The sequence below is a fragment of the Heterodontus francisci genome, chromosome 19 (genome assembly GCF_036365525.1).
Source record: "Heterodontus francisci isolate sHetFra1 chromosome 19, sHetFra1.hap1, whole genome shotgun sequence".
NCBI lineage: Eukaryota > Metazoa > Chordata > Chondrichthyes > Heterodontiformes > Heterodontidae > Heterodontus > Heterodontus francisci.
Window position 1 is genome coordinate 4,171,394 of NC_090389.1, and position 21,928 is coordinate 4,193,321.

At 48.1% G+C, this 21,928-nt stretch overlaps 1 protein-coding gene across 1 annotated transcript in view; it reads right to left on the reverse strand.

Annotated features, from left to right (window-relative positions):
- LOC137380448 (cyclin-dependent kinase 16-like) overlaps window positions 1-21,928 on the reverse strand; it is a 1,435,048-nt gene that overhangs the window by 624,225 nt on the left and 788,895 nt on the right. The window lies entirely within an intron of this gene.

Sequence of the window (21,928 nt, forward strand, 5' to 3'; positions counted from 1 at the left end):
TGACAAAGCACTGAACTGGAGAACAGAGTCACAGACTGACAACACACTGAACTGGTGAACAGAGACACAGACCAACAACACACAGAACTGGTGAACAGAGGCACAGACTGACAACACACTGAACTGGTGAACAGAGACACGGACCGACAATGCACTGAACTAGTGAACAGAGACACTGACCAACAACGCACTGAACTGGTGAACAGAGACACAGACTGACAACACACTCAACTAGTGAACAGAGACACTGACCAACAACGCAACGAACTGGAGAACAGAGACACAGATTGACAACACACTCAACCAGTGAACAGACACGAAGACTGACAACACACTGAACTGGTGAACAGAGACTTTGACCGACAACACACTGACCTGGTGAAGAGAGACACAGACTGACAACACACTGAACTGGTGAACAGAGACACGGACCGACAATGCACTGAACTGGTGAACAGAGACACTGACCAACAACACACTGAACTGGTGAACAGAGACACAGACTGACAACGCACTGAACTGGAGAACAGAGACAGTGACCGACAACACACTGAACTGGTGAACAGAGACACGGACCGACAATGCACTGAACAATGAACAGAGACACAGACTGACAACACACTGAACTGCTGAACAGAGACACTGACCGACAACACACTGAACTGGTGAACAGAGACACAGACTGACAACGCACTGAACTGGAGAACAGAGACACAGACTGACATCACACTGAAGTGGTGAACAGAGACACAGACCGACAACACACAGAAATGGTGAACAGAGACACAGACTGACAACACACTAAACTGGTGAACAGAGACACGGACCGACTATGCACTGAACTAGTGAACAGAGACACTGACCAACAACGCACTCAACTGGTGAACAGAGACACTGACCAACAACGCACTGAACTGGAGAACAGAGACACAGATTGACAACACACTCAACTAGTGAACAGAGACACAGACTGACAACACACTGAACTGGTGAACAGAGACACAGACTGACAACACACTGAACTAGTGAACAGAGACACTGACCGACAACACACAGAACTGGTGAACAGAGACACAGACTGACAACACACTGAACTGGTGAACAGAGACACAGACTGACAACACACTGAACTAGTGAACAGCGACACTGACCAACAACGCACTGAACTGGAGAACAGAGACACGGACCGACAATGCACTGAACTAGTGAACAGAGACACTGACCAACAACGCACTGAACTGGTGAACAGAGACACAGACTGACAACACACTCAACTAATGAACAGAGACACTGACCAACAACGCACTGAACTGGAGAACAGAGACACAGATTGACAACACACTGAACTGGTGAACAGAGACACAGCCTGACAACACACTGAACGAGTGAATAGAGACACTGACCGACAACGCCGTGAACTGAAAAACAGAGACACAGACTGACAACCCACTGAAATGGTGAACAGAGACACTGACCGACAACACACTGACCTGGTGAAGAGAGACACAGACTGACAACACACTGAACTGGTGAAGAGAAACTGAACGACAACGCACTGAACTGGTGAACAGAGACACAGACTGACAACACACTGAACTGTTGAACAGATAAACTGACCGACAACACACTGAACTGGTGAACAGAGACACAGAATGACAACACACTGAAGTGGTGAACAGAGACACAGACTGACAACACACTGAACTGGTGAATAGAGACACAGACCGACAACGCACTGAACTGGTGAACAGAGACACTCACCGACAACACACTGACCTGGTGAACAGAGACACAGACTGACAACACACTGAACTGGTGAACAGAGACACGGACCGACAATGCACTGAACTAGTGAACAGAGACACTGACCAACAACGCACTGAACTGGTGAACAGAGACACAGACTGACAAAGCACTGAACTGGAGAACAGAGTCACAGACTGACAACACACTGAACTGGTGAACAGAGACACAGACCAACAACACACAGAACTGGTGAACAGAGACACAGACTGACAACACACTGAACTGGTGAACAGAGACACGGACCGACAATGCACTGAACTAGTGAACAGAGACACTGACCAACAACGCACTGAACTGGTGAACAGAGACACAGACTGACAACACACTCAACTAGTGAACAGAGACACTGACCAACAACGCAACGAACTGGAGAACAGAGACACAGATTGAAAACACACTCAACCAGTGAACAGAGACACAGACTGACAACACACTGAACTGGTGAACAGAGATCCAGACTGACAACACACAGAACTGGTGAACAGAGATACAGACCGACAACACACAGAACTGGTGAACAGAGACACAGTGCGACAAAACATTGAACTGGTGAACAGAGATACAGTGCGACAACACACTGAACTGGCGAACAGAGACGCAGACCGACAACACAGTGAATTGGTGAAGGGAGACACAGACTGACAACAACCTGAACTGTTGAACACAGACACAGAGCGACAACACACAGAACTGGTGAACAGAGATACAGACCGACAACACACTGAACTGGTGAACAGAGACTCAGACCAAAAACATACTGAACTGCTGAACAGAAATGGAGACTGACAACAACCTGAATTGCCGAACGGAGACACAGACTGACAACACACTGAACTGGTGAACAGAGACCCAGACCGACAACACAATGAAGAGGTGAACGCAGACACTGATGGACAACATACTGAATTGCGGAAAATAGACACAGAGCGACAACACACTGAACTGGTGAACAGAGAAACAGTTAGACAACACACTGAAGTGGTGAACAGAGACACCGACCGACAATGCACTGAACTGGTGAACAGACACACAGAACGACAACGCACTGAACTGGTGAACAGAGACACAGACTGACAACACACTGAACTGGTGAACAGAGACACAGACCGACAACACACAGAACTGGAGAACAGAGACACAGACCGACAACGCACTGAACTGGTGAACAGAGACACAGACTGACAACACACTGAACTGGTGAACAGAGACACAGACCGACAACGCACTGAACTGGTGAACAGAGACACAGACTGACAACACACTGAACTGGTGAACAGAGACACAGACCGACAACGCACTGAACTGGTGAACAGAGACACAGAAGGACAACACAATGAACTGGTGAACAGACACACAGAACGACAACACACTGAACTGGAGAACAGAGACACAGACCGGCAACGCACTGAACTGGAGAACAGAGACACAGACCGACAACGCACTGAACTGGAGAACAGAGACACAGACCGACAACGCACTGAACTGGAGAACAGAGACACACAATGACAATGCACTGAACTGGCGAATAGAGACACAGACTGAGAACGCACTGAACTGGTGAACAGAGACACTGATTGACCACACACTCAAATGGTGAACAGAGACAAAGACCGACAACACACTGATATGGTGAACAGAGACACTGACCGACAACACACTGAACTGGTGGACAGAGACAAAGACTGACAACACACTGAACTGGTGAACAGAGAGACAGACTGACAACACACAGAACTGGTGAACAGAGACACTGACCGACAACGCAATGAACTGGAGAACAGAGATACAGACTGACAACACACTGAACTGGTGAACAGAGAGACAGACTGACTACACACTGAACTGGTGAACAGAGATACAGACCGACAACACACAGAACAGGCGAACAGAGACGCAGACAGAAAAAACACTGAACTGGTGAACAGAGTCAGAGACCGACAACGCACTGAACTGGTGAACAGAGACACAGTCCGACAACGCACTGAACTGGAGAACAGAGACACAGACTGACAACACACTGAACTGTTGAACAGAGACACAGACCGACAACGCACTGAAGTGGAGAACAGAGACACAGACTGACAACACACTGGACTTGTGAACAGAGACACTGACCGACAACGCACTGAACTGGTGAACAGAGACACTGACCGACAACGCACTGAACTGGTGAACAGAGACACTGACCGACAACGCACTGAAGTGGAGAACAGAGACACAGACTGACAACACAGTGAATTGGTGAAGGGAGACACAGACTGACAACAACCTGAACTGTTGAACACAGACACAGAGCGACAACACACAGAACTGGTGAACAGAGATACAGACCGACAACACACTGAACTGGTGAACAGAGACTCAGACCAAAAACATACTGAACTGCTGAACAGAAATGGAGACTGACAACAACCTGAATTGCTGAACGGAGACACAGACTGACAACACACTGAACTGGTGAACAGAGACCCAGACCGACAACACAATGAAGAGGTGAACGCACACACTGATGTACAACATACTGAATTGGGGAAAATAGACACAGAGCGACAACACACTGAACTGGTGAACAGAGACACTGACCGACAACGCACTGAACTGGTGAACAGAAAGACAGACTGACAACACACTGAACTGTTGAACAGAGACACAGACCGACAACGCACTGAACTGGAGAACAGAGACACAGACCGACAACGCACTGAACTGGAGAACAGAGACACAGACCGACAACGCACTGAACTGGAGAACAGAGACACACAATGACTATGCACTGAACTGGCGAATAGAGACACAGACTGAGAACGCACTGAACTGGTGAACAGAGACACTGATTGACCACACACTCAAATGGTGAACAGAGACAAAGACCGACAACACACTGATATGGTGAACAGAGACACTGACCGACAACACACTGAACTGGTGGACAGAGACAAAGACTGACAACACACTGAACTGGTGAACAGAGAGACAGACTGACAACACACAGAACTGGTGAACAGAGACACTGACCGACAACGCAATGAACTGGAGAACAGAGATACAGACTGACAACACACTGAACTGGTGAACAGAGAGACAGACTGACTACACACTGAACTGGTGAACAGAGATACAGACCGACAACACACAGAACAGGCGAACAGAGACGCAGACAGAAAAAACACTGAACTGGTGAACAGAGTCAGAGACCGACAACGCACTGAACTGGTGAACAGAGACACAGTCCGACAACGCACTGAACTGGAGAACAGAGACACAGACTGACAACACACTGAACTGTTGAACAGAGACACAGACCGACAACGCACTGAAGTGGAGAACAGAGACACAGACTGACAACACACTGGACTTGTGAACAGAGACACTGACCGACAACGCACTGAACTGGTGAACAGAGACACTGACCGACAACGCACTGAACTGGTGAACAGAGACACTGACCGACAACGCACTGAAGTGGAGAACAGAGACACAGACTGACAACACAGTGAATTGGTGAAGGGAGACACAGACTGACAACAACCTGAACTGTTGAACACAGACACAGAGCGACAACACACAGAACTGGTGAACAGAGATACAGACCGACAACACACTGAACTGGTGAACAGAAAGACAGACTGACAACACACAGAACTGGTGAACAGAGACACAGACCGACAACGTAATGAACTGGAGAACAGAGACACAGATTGACCACACACTCAGCTGGTGAACAGAGACAAAGACCGACAACACACTGAAATGGTGAACAGAGACACTGACCGACAACGCACTGAACTGGTGAACAGAGACACTGACCGACAACACACAGAACTGGCGAACAGAGACGCAGACCGACAACACAGTGAATTGGTGAAGGGAGACACAGACTGACAACAACCTGAACTGGTGAACAGAGACACAGAGCGACAACACGCAGAACTGGTGAACAGAGATCCAGACCGACAACACACAGAACTGGTGAACAGAGATACAGACCGACAACACACAGAACTGGTGAACAGAGACACAGTGCGACAAAACATTGAACTGGTGAACAGAGATACAGTGCGACAACACACTGAACTGGCGAACAGAGACGCAGACCGACAACACAGTGAATTGGTGAAGGGAGACACAGACTGACAACAACCTGAACTGTTGAACACAGACACAGAGCGACAACACACAGAACTGGTGAACAGAGATACAGACCGACAACACACTGAACTGTGAACAGAGACTCAGACCAAAAACATACTGAACTGCTGAACAGAAATGGAGACTGACAACAACCTGAATTGCCGAACGGAGACACAGACTGACAACACACTGAACTGGTGAACAGAGACCCAGACCGACAACACAGAGGTGAACGCAGACACTGATGGACAACATACTGAATTGGGGAAAATAGACACAGAGCGACAACACACTGAACTGGTGAACAGAGACACTGACCGACAACGCACTGAACTGGTGAACAGAAAGACAGACTGACAACACACAGAACTGGTGAACAGAGACACAGACCGACAACGTAATGAACTGGAGAACAGAGACACAGATTGACCACACACTCAGCTGGTGAACAGAGACAAAGACCGACAACACACAGATATGGTAAACAGAGACACTGACTGACAACGCACTGAACTGGTGAACAGAGACACTGACCGACAACACACAGAACTGGCGAACAGAGACGCAGACCGACAACACAGTGAATTGGTGAAGGGAGACACAGACTGACAACAATCTGAACTGGTGAACAGAGACACAGAGCGACAACACGCAGAACTGGTGAACAGAGATCCAGACCGACAACACACAGAACTGGTGAACAGAGATGCAGACCGACAACACACAGAACTGGTGAACAGAGACACAGTGCGACAAAACATTGAACTGGTGAACAGAGATACAGTGCGACAACACACTGAACTGGCGAACAGAGACGCAGACCGACAACACAGTGATATGGTGAACAGAGACACTGACCGACAACGCACTGAACTGGTGAACAGAGACGCAGACCGACAACACACTGAACTGGTGAACAGAGACACAGACTGACAACACACTGAACTGGTGAACAGAGACACAGAGCGACAACACGCAGAACTGGTGAACAGAGATCCAGACCGACAACACACAGAACTGGTGAACAGAGATGCAGACCGACAACACACAGAACTGGTGAACAGAGATACAGAGCAACAACACACAGAACTGGTGAACAGAGATGCAGACCGACAACACACAGAACTGGTGAACACAGACACAGAGCGACAACACACAGAACTGGTGAACAGAGATACAGACCGACAACACACTGAACTGGTGAACAGAGACTCAGACCTAAAACATACTGAACTGCTGAACAGAAATGGAGACTGACAACAACCTGAATTGCCGAACGGAGACACAGACTGACAACACACTGAACTGGTGAACAGAGACCCAGACCGACAACACAATGAAGAGGTGAACGCAGACACTGATGGACAACATACTGAATTGGGGAAAATAGACACAGAGCGACAACACACTGAACTGGTGAACAGAGACACTGACCGACAACGCACTGAACTGGTGAACAGAGACACAGACTGACAACACACTGAACTGGTGAACAGAGACACTGACCGACAACACACTGAACTGGTGAAAAGAGACACAGACTGACAACACACTGAACTGGTGAACAGAGACACAGACTGACAACACACTGAACTGGTGAACAGAGACACAGTTAGACAACACACTGAAGTGGTGAACAGAGACACCGACCGACAATGCACTGAACTGGTGAACAGACACACAGAACGACAACGCACTGAACTGGTGAACAGAGACACAGACTGACAACACACTGAACTGGTGAACAGAGACACCGACCGACAATGCACTGAACTGGTGAACAGACACACAGAACGACAACGCACTGAACTGGAGAACAGAGACACAGACTGACAACGCACTGAACTGGTGAACAGAGACACAGACTGACAACACACTGAACTGGTGAACAGAGACACAGCCCGACAACGCACTGAACTGGTGAACAGAGACACAGACTGACAACACACTGAACTGGTGAACAGAGACACAGACCGACAACGCACTGAACTGGTGAACAGAGACACAGACTGACAACACACTGAACTGGTGAACAGAGTCAGAGACCGACAACGCACTGAACTGGAGATGAGAGACACAGACCGACAACGCACTGAACTGGAGAACAGAGACACAGACCGACAACACAGTGAACTGTTGAACAGAGACACAGACCGACAACGCACTGAACTGGAGAACAGAGACACAGACCGACAACGCACTGAACTGGAGAACAGAGACACAGACCGACAACGCACTGAACTGGAGAACAGAGACACACAATGACAATGCGCTGAACTGGCGAATAGAGACACTGACTGAGAACGCACTGAACTGGTGAACAGAGACACTGATTGACCACACACTCAAATGGTGAACAGAGACAAAGACCGACAACACACTGATATGGTGAACAGAGACACTGACCGACAACACACTGAACTGGTGGACAGAGACAAAGACTGACAACACACTGAACTGGTGAACAGAGAGACAGACTGACAACACACAGAACTGGTGAACAGAGACACTGACCGACAACGCAATGAACTGGAGAACAGAGATACAGACTGACAACACACTGAACTGGTGAACAGAGAGACAGACTGACTACACACTGAACTGGTGAACAGAGATACAGACCGACAACACACAGAACAGGCGAACAGAGACGCAGACAGAAAAAACACTGAACTGGTGAACTGAGTCAGAGACCGACAACGCACTGAACTGGTGAACAGAGACACAGTCCGACAACGCACTGAACTGGAGAACAGAGACACAGACTGACAACACACTGAACTGTTGAACAGAGACACAGACCGACAACGCACTGAAGTGGAGAACAGAGACACAGACTGACAACACACTGGACTTGTGAACAGAGACACTGACCGACAACGCACTGAACTGGTGAACAGAGACACTGACCGACAACGCACTGAACTGGTGAACAGAGACACTGACCGACAACGCACTGAACTGGAGAACAGAGACACAGATCGACAGCGCACTGAACTGGTGAACAGAGAGACAGACTGACTACACACTGAACTGGTGAACAGAGATACAGACCGACAACACACAGAACAGGCGAACAGAGACGCAGACAGAAAAAACACTGAACTGGTGAACTGAGTCAGAGACCGACAACGCACTGAACTGGTGAACAGAGACACAGTCCGACAACGCACTGAACTGGAGAACAGAGACACAGACTGACAACACACTGAACTGTTGAACAGAGACACAGACTGACAACGCACTGAAGTGGAGAACAGAGACACAGACTGACAACACACTGGACTTGTGAACAGAGACACTGACCGACAACGCACTGAACTGGTGAACAGAGACACTGACCGACAACGCACTGAACTGGTGAACAGAGACACTGACCGACAACGCACTGAACTGGAGAACAGAGACACAGATCGACAGCGCACTGAACTGGTGAACAGAGACACTGACCGACAACGCACAGAACAGGTGAACAGAGACACTGACCGACAACGTAATGAACTGGAGAACAGAGACACAGACTGGCAACACACTGAACTGGTGAACAGAGATACAGATCGACAACACAATGAATGGTGAACAGAGACATAGACTGACAACACACTGAACTGGTGAACAAAGACACTGACCGACAACACACTGAAATGCTGAACAGAGACACAGACTGACAACACACTGAACGGGTGAACAGAGACACAGACTGAGAACACACTGAACTGTTGAACAGAGACACAGACCGGCAACTCACTGAACTAGTGAGCAGAGACACAGACTAACAACACACTGATCTGGTGAACAGAGACACTGACCATCAACACACTGATATGGTGAACAGAGACACAGACTGACAACACACAGAACTGGTGAACAGAGACACTGACCGACAACACAATGAACTGGAGAACAGAGACACAGACTGACAACACACTGAACTGGTGAACATAGATACAGATTGACAACACACTGAACTGGTGAACAGAGACACTGACCGACAACGCACTGAACTGGTGAACAGAGAGACAGACTGACAACACACTGAACTGGTGAACAGAGATACAGATCGACAACACACAGAACAGGCGAACAGAGACGCATTCAGACAACACACTGAACTGGTGAACAGAGTCACAGACCGACAACACACTGAACTGGTGAACAGAGACACAACTGACAGCGCACTGAACTGGTGAACAGAGACACAGACCGACAACACAATGAACTGGTGAACAGAGACACAGACTGACAACGCACTGAACTGGTGAACAGAGACACAGACCGACAACCCAATGAACTGGTGAACAGAGACACAGACTGACAACACACAGAACAGGTGAACAGAGACACTGACCGACAACGTAATGAACTGGAGAACAGAGACACAGACTGACAACACAATGAACTGGTGAACAGAGACACAGACTGAAAACACACTGAACTGGTGAACAGAGACACAGACTGAGAACACACTGATCTGGTGAACAGAGACACAGACCAACAACGCACTGAACTAGTGAGCAGAGACACAGACTAACAACACACTGATCTGGTGAACAGAGACACTGACCATCAACACACTGATCTGGTGAACAGAGACACATACTGACAACACACAGAACTGGTGAACAGAGACACTGACCGACAACACAATGAACTGGAGAACAGAGACACAGACTGACAACACACTGAACTGGTGAACATAGATACAGATCGACAACACAATGAACTGGTGAACAGAGACACAGACTGACAACACACTGAACTGGTGAACAGAGACACTGACCGACAACGCACTGAACTGGTGAACAGAGAGACAGACTGACAACACACTGAACTGGTGAACAGAGATACAGATCGACAACACACAGAACAGGCGAACAGAGACGCAGTCAGACAACACACTGAACTGGTGAACAGAGTCACAGACCGACAACACACTGAACTGGTGAACAGAGACACAACTGACAGCGCACTGAACTGGTGAACAGAGACACAGACCGACAACACAATGAACTGGTGAACAGAGACACAGACTGACAACGCACTGAACAGGTGAACAGAGACACTGACCGACAACGTAATGAACTGGAGAACAGAGACACAGACTGACAACACAATGAACTGGTGAACAGAGACACAGACTGAAAACACACTGAACTGGTGAACAGAGACACAGACTGAGAACACACTGATCTGGTGAACAGAGACACAGACCAACAACGCACTGAACTGGTGAACAGAGACACAGAACGACAAAACACTGATCTGGTGAACAGAGACACTGACCGACAACACACTGAACTGGTGAACAGAGACACAGACTGACAACACACAGAACAGGTGAACAGAGACACTGACCGACAACGTAATGAACTGGAGAACAGAGACACAGACTGACAACACACTGAACTGGTGAACAGAGATACAGATCGACAACACAATGAACTGGTGAACAGAGACACAGACTGACAACACACTGAACTGGTGAACAAAGACACTGACCGACAACACACTGAAATGCTGAACAGAGACACAGACTGACAACACACTGAACGAGTGAACAGAGACACAGACTGAGAACACACTGAACTGTTGAACAGAGACACAGACCGGCAACGCACTGAACTAGTGAGCAGAGACACAGACCGACAACACACTGATCTGGTGAACAGAGACACTGACCATCAACACACTGATCTGGTGAACAGAGACACAGACTGACAACACACAGAACTGGTGAACAGAGACACTGACCGACAACACAATGAACTGGAGAACAGAGACACAGACTGACAACACACTGAACTGGAGAACAGAGACACAGACTGACAACACACTGAACTGGTGAACATAGATACAGATCGACAACACAATGAACTGGTGAACAGAGACACAGACTGACAACACACTGAACTGGTGAACAGAGACACTGACCGACAACGCACTGAACTGGTGAACAGAGAGACAGACTGAAAACACACTGAACTGGTGAACAGAGACACAGACTGAGAACACACTGATCTGGTGAACAGAGACACAGACCGACAACACACAGAACAGGTGAACAGAGACACTGACCGACAACGTAATGAACTGGAGAACAGAGACACAGACTGACAACACACTGAACTGGTGAACAGAGATACAGATCGACAACACAATGAACTGGTGAACAGAGACATAGACTGACAACACACTGAACTGGTGAACAAAGACACTGACCGACAACACACTGAAATTCTGAACAGAGACACAGACTGACAACACACTGAACGGGTGAACAGAGACACAGACTGAGAACACACTGAACTGTTGAACAGAGACACAGACCGGCAACGCACTGAACTAGTGAGCAGAGACACAGACCGACAACACACTGATCTGGTGAACAGAGACACTGACCATCAACACACTGATCTGGTGAACAGAGACACAGACTGACAACACACAGAACTGGTGAACAGAGACACTGACCGACAACACAATGAACTGGAGAACAGAGACACAGACTGACAACACACTGAACTGGTGAACATAGATACAGATCGACAACACAATGAACTGGTGAACAGAGACACAGACTGACAACACAATGAACTGGCGAACAGAGACACAGACAGACAACATACTGAACAGGTGAACAGAGACACAGACTGACAACACACTGAACTGGTGAACAGAGACACAGACTGAGAACACACTGATCCGGTGAACAGAGACACAGAACGACAACGCACAGATCTGGTGAACAGAGAAACTGACCGACAACGCACTGAACTGCTGAACAGAGACACAGACCGACAACACACTGAACTGGCGAACATAGACAGAGACTGACAACACACTGATCTGGTGAACAGAGACACTGACCGGCAACACACTGAACTGGTGAACAGAGATACAGACTGAAAACACACTGAACTGGTGAACAGAGACACAGACTGAGAACACACTGATCTGGTGAACAGAGACACAGATCGACAACACACAGAACAGGTGAACAGAGACAATGACCGACAACGTAATGAACTGGAGAACAGAGACACAGACTGACAACACACTGAACTGGTGAACAGAGATACAGATCGACAACACAATGAACTGGTGAACAGAGACATAGACTGACAACACACTGAACTGGTGAACAAAGACACTGACCGACAACACACTGAAATGCTGAACAGAGACACAGACTGACAACACACTGAACGGGTGAACAGAGACACAGACTGAGAACACACTGAACTGTTGAACAGAGACACAGACCGGCAACGCACTGAACTAGTGAGCAGAGACACAGACCGACAACACACTGATCTGGTGAACAGAGACACTGACCATCAACACACTGATCTGGTGAACAGAGACACAGACTGACAACACACAGAACTGGTGAACAGAGACACTGACCGACAACACAATGAACTGGAGAACAGAGACACAGACTGACAACACACTGAACTGGTGAACATAGATACAGATCGACAACACAATGAACTGGTGAACAGAGACACAGACTGACAACACACTGAACTGGTGAACAGAGACACTGACCGACAACGCACTGAACTGGTGAACAGAGAGACAGACTGACAACACACTGAACTGGTGAACAGAGATACAGATCGACAACACACAGAACAGGCGAACAGAGATGCCGTCAGACAACACACTGAACTGGTGAACAGAGTCACAGACCGACAACACACTGAACTGGTGAACAGAGACACAACTGACAACGCACTGAACTGGTGAACAGAGACACAGACCGACAACACAATGAACTGGTGAACAGAGACACAGACTGACAACGCACTGAACTGGTGAACAGAGACACAGACCGACAACCCAATGAAATGGTGAACAGAGACACAGACTGACAACACACAGAACTGGTGAACAGAGACACTGACCGACAACACAATGAACTGGAGAACAGAGACACAGACTGACAACACACTGAACTGGTGAACAGAGATACAGATCGACAACACAATGAACTGGTAAACAGAGACACAGACTGACAACACAATGAACTGGCGAACAGAGACACAGACAGACAACATACTGAACAGGTGAACAGAGACACAGACTGACAACACACTGAACTGGTGAACAGAGACACAGACTGAGAACACACTGATCCGGTGAACAGAGACACAGAACGACAACGCACAGATCTGGTGAACAGAGAAACTGACCGACAACGCACTGAACTGCTGAACAGAGACACAGACCGACAACACACTGAACTGGCGAACATAGACAGAGACTGACAACACACTGATCTGGTGAACAGAGACACTGACCGGCAACACACTGAACTGGTGAACAGAGATACAGACTGAAAACACACTGAACTGGTGAACAGAGACACAGACTGAGAACACACTGATCTGGTGAACAGAGACACAGACCGACAACACACAGAACAGGTGAACAGAGACACTGACCGACAACGTAATGAACTGGAGAACAGAGACACAGACTGACAACACACTGAACTGGTGAACAGAGATACAGATCGACAACACAATGAACTGGTGAACAGAGACATAGACTGACAACACACTGAACTGGTGAACAAAGACACTGACCGACAACACACTGAAATGCTGAACAGAGACACAGACTGACAACACACTGAACGGGTGAACAGAGACACAGACTGAGAACACACTGAACTGTTGAACAGAGACACAGACCGGCAACGCACTGAACTAGTGAGCAGAGACACAGACCGACAACACACTGATCTGGTGAACAGAGACACTGACCATCAACACACTGATCTGGTGAACAGAGACACAGACTGACAACACACAGAACTGGTGAACAGAGACACTGACCGACAACACAATGAACTGGAGAACAGAGACACAGACTGACAACACACTGAACTGGTGAACAGAGACACTGACCGACAACGCACTGAACTGGTGAACAGAGAGACAGACTGACAACACACTGAACTGGTGAACAGAGATACAGATCGACAACACACAGAACAGGCGAACAGAGACGCCGTCAGACAACGCACTGAACTGGTGAACAGAGTCACAGACCGACAACACACTGAACTGGTGAACAGAGACACAACTGACAACGCACTGAACTGGTGAACAGAGACACAGACCGACAACACAATGAACTGGTGAACAGAGACACAGACTGACAACGCACTGAACTGGTGAACAGAGACACAGACCGACAACCCAATGAACTGGTGAACAGAGACACAGACTGACAACACACAGAACTGGTGAACAGAGACACTGACCGACAACACAATGAACTGGAGAACAGAGACACAGACTGACAACACACTGAACTGGTGAACAGAGATACAGATCGACAACACAATGAACTGGTGAACAGAGACACAGACTGACAACACAATGAACTGGCGAACAGAGACACAGACAGACAACATACTGAACAGGTGAACAGAGACACAGACTGACAACACACTGAACTGGTGAACAGAGACACAGACTGAGAACACACTGATCCGGTGAACAGAGACACAGAACGACAACGCACAGATCTGGTGAACAGAGAAACTGACCGACAACGCACTGAACTGCTGAACAGAGACACAGACCGACAACACACTGAACTGGCGAACATAGACAGAGACTGACAACACACTGATCTGGTGAACAGAGACACTGACCGGCAACACACTGAACTGGTGAACAGAGATACAGACTGAAAACACACTGAACTGGTGAACAGAGACACAGACTGAGAACACACTGATCTGGTGAACAGAGACACAGACCGACAACACACAGAACAGGTGAACAGAGACACTGACCGACAACGTAATGAACTGGAGAACAGAGACACAGACTGACAACACACTGAACTGGTGAACAGAGATACAGATCGACAACACAATGAACTGGTGAACAGAGACATAGACTGACAACACACTGAACTGGTGAACAAAGACACTGACCGACAACACACTGAAATGCTGAACAGAGACACAGACTGACAACACACTGAACGGGTGAACAGAGACACAGACTGAGAACACACTGAACTGTTGAACAGAGACACAGACCGGCAACGCACTGAACTAGTGAGCAGAGACACAGACCGACAACACACTGATCTGGTGAACAGAGACACTGACCATCAACACACTGATCTGGTGAACAGAGACACAGACTGACAACACACAGAACTGGTGAACAGAGACACTGACCGACAACACAATGAACTGGAGAACAGAGACACAGACTGACAACACACTGAACTGGTGAACATAGATACAGATCGACAACACAATGAACTGGTGAACAGAGACACAGACTGACAACACACTGAACTGGTGAACAGAGACACTGACCGACAACGCACTGAACTGGTGAACAGAGAGACAGACTGACAACACACTGAACTGGTGAACAGAGATACAGATCGACAACACACAGAACAGGCGAACAGAGACGCAGTCAGACAACACACTGAACTGGTGAACAGAGTCACAGACCGACAACACACTGAACTGGTGAACAGAGACACAACTGACAACGCACTGAACTGGTGAACAGAGACACAGACCGACAACCCAATGAACTGGTGAACAGAGACACAGACTGACAACGCACTGAACTGGTGAACAAAGACACTAACCGACAACACAATCAACTGGTAAACAGAGACACAGACTGACAACACACTGAACGGGTGAACAGAGACACAGACTGAGAACACACTGAACTGTTGAACAGAGACACAGACCGGCAACGCACTGAACTAGTGAGCAGAGACACAGACCGACAACACACTGATCTGGTGAACAGAGACACTGACCATCAACACACTGATCTGGTGAACAGAGACACAGACTGACAACACACAGAACTGGTGAACAGAGACACTGACCGACAACACAATGAACTGGAGAACAGAGACACAGACTGACAACACACTGAACTGGTGAACATAGATACAGATCGACAACACAATGAACTGGTGAACAGAGACACAGACTGACAACACACTGAACTGGTGAACAGAGACACTGACCGACAACGCACTGAACTGGTGAACAGAGAGACAGACTGACAACACACTGAACTGGTGAACAGAGATACAGATCGACAACACACAGAACAGGCGAACAGAGACGCCGTCAGACAACACACTGAACTGGTGAACAGAGTCACAGACCGACAACACACTGAACTGGTGAACAGAGACACAACTGACAACGCACTGAACTGGTGAACAGAGACACAGACCGACAACACAATGAACTGGTGAACAGAGACACAGACTGACAACGCACTGAACTGGTGAACAGAGACACAGACCGACAACCCAATGAACTGGTGAACAGAGACACAGACTGACAACACACAGAACTGGTGAACAGAGACACTGACCGACAACACAATGAACTGGAGAACAGAGACACAGACTGACAACACACTGAACTGGTGAACAGAGATACAGATCGACAACACAATGAACTGGTGAACAGAGACACAGACTGACAACACAATGAACTGGCGAACAGAGACACAGACAGACAACATACTGAACAGGTGAACAGAGACACAGACTGACAACACACTGAACTGGTGAACAGAGACACAGACTGAGAACACACTGATCCGGTGAACAGAGACACAGAACGACAACGCACAGATCTGGTGAACAGAGAAACTGACCGACAACGCACTGAACTGCTGAACAGAGACACAGACCGACAACACACTGAACTGGCGAACATAGACAGAGACTGACAACACACTGATCTGGTGAACAGAGACACTGACCGGCAACACACTGAACTGGTGAACAGAGATACAGACTGAAAACACACTGAACTGGTGAACAGAGACACAGACTGAGAACACACTGATCTGGTGAACAGAGACACAGACCGACAACACACAGAACAGGTGAACAGAGACACTGACCGACAACGTAATGAACTGGAGAACAGAGACACAGACTGACAACACACTGAACTGGTGAACAGAGATACAGATCGACAACACAATGAACTGGTGAACAGAGACATAGACTGACAACACACTGAACTGGTGAACAAAGACACTGACCGACAACACACTGAAATGCTGAACAGAGACACAGACTGACAACACACTGAACGGGTGAACAGAGACACAGACTGAGAACACACTGAACTGTTGAACAGAGACACAGACCGGCAACGCACTGAACTAGTGAGCAGAGACACAGACCGACAACACACTGATCTGGTGAACAGAGACACTGACCATCAACACACTGATCTGGTGAACAGAGACACAGACTGACAACACACAGAACTGGTGAACAGAGACACTGACCGACAACACAATGAACTGGAGAACAGAGACACAGACTGACAACACACTGAACTGGTGAACATAGATACAGATCGACAACACAATGAACTGGTGAACAGAGACACAGACTGACAACACACTGAACTGGTGAACAGAGACACTGACCGACAACGCACTGAACTGGTGAACAGAGAGACAGACTGACAACACACTGAACTGGTGAACAGAGATACAGATCGACAACACACAGAACAGGCGAACAGAGACGCAGTCAGACAACACACTGAACTGGTGAACAGAGTCACAGACCGACAACACACTGAACTGGTGAACAGAGACACAACTGACAACGCACTGAACTGGTGAACAGAGACACAGACCGACAACACAATGAACTGGTGAACAGAGACACAGACTGACAACGCACTGAACTGGTGAACAGAGACACAGATCGACAACCCAATGAACTGGTGAACAGAGACACAGACTGACAACGCACTGAACTGGTGAACAAAGACACTAACCGACAACACAATCAACTGGTAAACAGAGACACAGAGTGACAACACACAGAGCTGGCGAACAGAGACGCAGACCGACAACACAGTGAATTGGTGAAGGGAGACACAGACTGACAACAACCTGAACTGTTGAACAGAGACACAGAGCGACAACACACAGAACTGGTGAACAGAGATACAGACGGACAACAAACAGAACAGGAGAACAGAGATACAGACCGACAACACACAGAACTGGTGAACAGAGACACAGAGCAACAACACACAGAACTGGTAAACAGAGATACAGACTGACAACACACAGAACTGGCGAACAGAGACGCAGACTGACAACACAGTGAATTGGTGAAGGGAGACACAGACTGACAACAACCTGAACTGGTGAACAGAGACACAGAGCGACAACACACAGAACTGGTGAACAGAGATACAGACCGACAACACACAGAACTGGAGAACAGAGACACAGACTGACAACACACTGAACTGGTGAACAGAGATACAGATCGACAACACAATGAACTGGTGAACAGAGACACAGACTGACAACACACTGAACTGGTGAACAGAGCCACTGACCGACAACACACTGAACTGCTGAACAGAGACACAGAGCGACAACACACAGAACTGGTGAACAGAGATACAGACCGACAACACACAGAACAGGCGAACAGAGACGCAGTCAGACAACACACTGAACTGGTGAACAGAGTCACAGACCGACAACACACAGAACAGGCGAACAGAGACGCAGTCAGACAACACACTGAACTGGTGAACAGAGTCACAGACCGACAACACACTGAACTGGTGAACAGAGACACAACTGACAACGCACTGAACTGGTGAACAGAGACACAGACCGACAACACAATGAACTGGTGAACAGAGACACAGACTGACAACGCACTGAACTGGTGAGCAGAGACACAGACCGACAACCCAATGAACTGGTGAACAGAGACACAGAGTGACAACACACAGAGCTGGCGAACAGAGACGCAGACCGACAACACAGTGAATTGGTGAAGGGAGACACAGACTGACAACAACCTGAACTGGTGAACAGAGACACAGAGCGACAACACACAGAACTGGTGAACAGAGATACAGACGGACAACACACAGAACAGGAGAACAGAGATACAGACCGACAACACACAGAACTGGTGAACAGAGACACAGAGCAACAACACACAGAACTGGTGAACAGAGATACAGACCGACAACACACAGAACTGGCGAACAGAGACGCAGACCGACAACACAGTGAATTGGTGAAGGGAGACACAGACTGAGAACAACCTGAACTGGTGAACAGAGACACAGAGCGACAACACACAGAACTGGTGAACAGAGATACAGACCGACAACACACAGAACTGGAGAACAGAGATACAGATCGACAACACAATGAACTGGTGAACAGAGACACAGACTGACAACACACTGAACTGGTGAACAGAGACACTGACCGACAACACACTGAACTGCTGAACAGAGACACAGACTGACAACACCCTGAACGGGTGAACAGAGAGACAGACTGAGAACACACTGAAATGTTGAACAGAGACACAGACCGACAACGCATTGAACTGGTGAACAGAGACACAGACCGACAACACACTGAACTGGTGAACAGAGATACAGATCGACAACACAATGAACTGGTGAACAGAGACACAGACTGACAACACACTGAACTGGTGAACAAAGACACTGACCGACAACACACTGAAATGCTGAACAGAGACACAGACTGAGAACACACTGAACAAGTGAACAGAGACACAGACTGAGAACACACTGAACTGTTGAACAGAGACACAGACCGGCAACGCACTGAACTAGTGAGCAGAGACACAGACCGACAACACACTGATCTGGTGAACAGAGACACTGACCATCAACACACTGATCTGGTGAACAGAGACACAGACTGACAACACACAGAACTGGTGAACAGAGACACTGACCGACAACACAATGAACTGGAGAACAGAGACACAGACTGACAACACACTGAACTGGAGAACAGAGACACAGACTGACAACACACTGAACTGGTGAACATAGATACTGATCGACAACACAATGAACTGGTGAACAGAGACACAGACTGACAACACACTGAACTGGTGAACAGAGACACTGACCGACAACTCACTGAACTGGTGAACAGAGAGACAGACTGACAACACACTGAACTGGTGAACAGAGATACAGACCGACAACACACAGAACAGGCGAACAGAGACGCAGTCAGACAACACACTGAACTGGTGAACAGAGTCACAGACCGACAACACACTGAACTGGTGAACAGAGACACAACTGACAACGCACTGAACTGGTGAACAGAGACACAGACCGACAACACAATGAACTGGTGAACAGAGACACAGACTGACAACGCACTGAACTGGTGAACAGAGACACAGACCGACAACCCAATGAACTGGTGAACAGAGACACAGACTGACAACACACAGAGCTGGCGAACAGAGACGCAGACCGACAACACAGTGAATTGGTGAAGGGAGGCACAGACTGACAACAACCTGAACTGGTGAACAGAGACACAGAGCGACAACACACAGAACTGGTGAACAGAGATACAGACGGACAACACACAGAACAGGAGAACAGAGATACAGACCGACAACACACAGAACTGGTGAACAGAGACACAGAGCAACAACACACAGAACTGGTGAACAGAGATACAGACCGACAACACACAGAACTGGCGAACAGAGACGCAGACCGACAACACAGTGAATTGGTGAAGGGAGACACAGACTGAGAACAACCTGAACTGGTGAACAGAGACACAGAGCGACAACACACAGAACTGGTGAACAGAGATACAGACCGACAACACACAGAACTGGAGAACAGAGATACAGATCGACAACACAATGAACTGGTGAACAGAGACACAGACTGACAACACACTGAACTGGTGAACAGAGACACTGACCGACAACACACTGAACTGCTGAACAGAGACACAGACTGACAACACCCTGAACGGGTGAACAGAGAGACAGACTGAGAACACACTGAAATGTTGAACAGAGACACAGACCGACAACGCATTGAACTGGTGAACAGAGACACAGACCGACAACACACTGATCTGGTGAA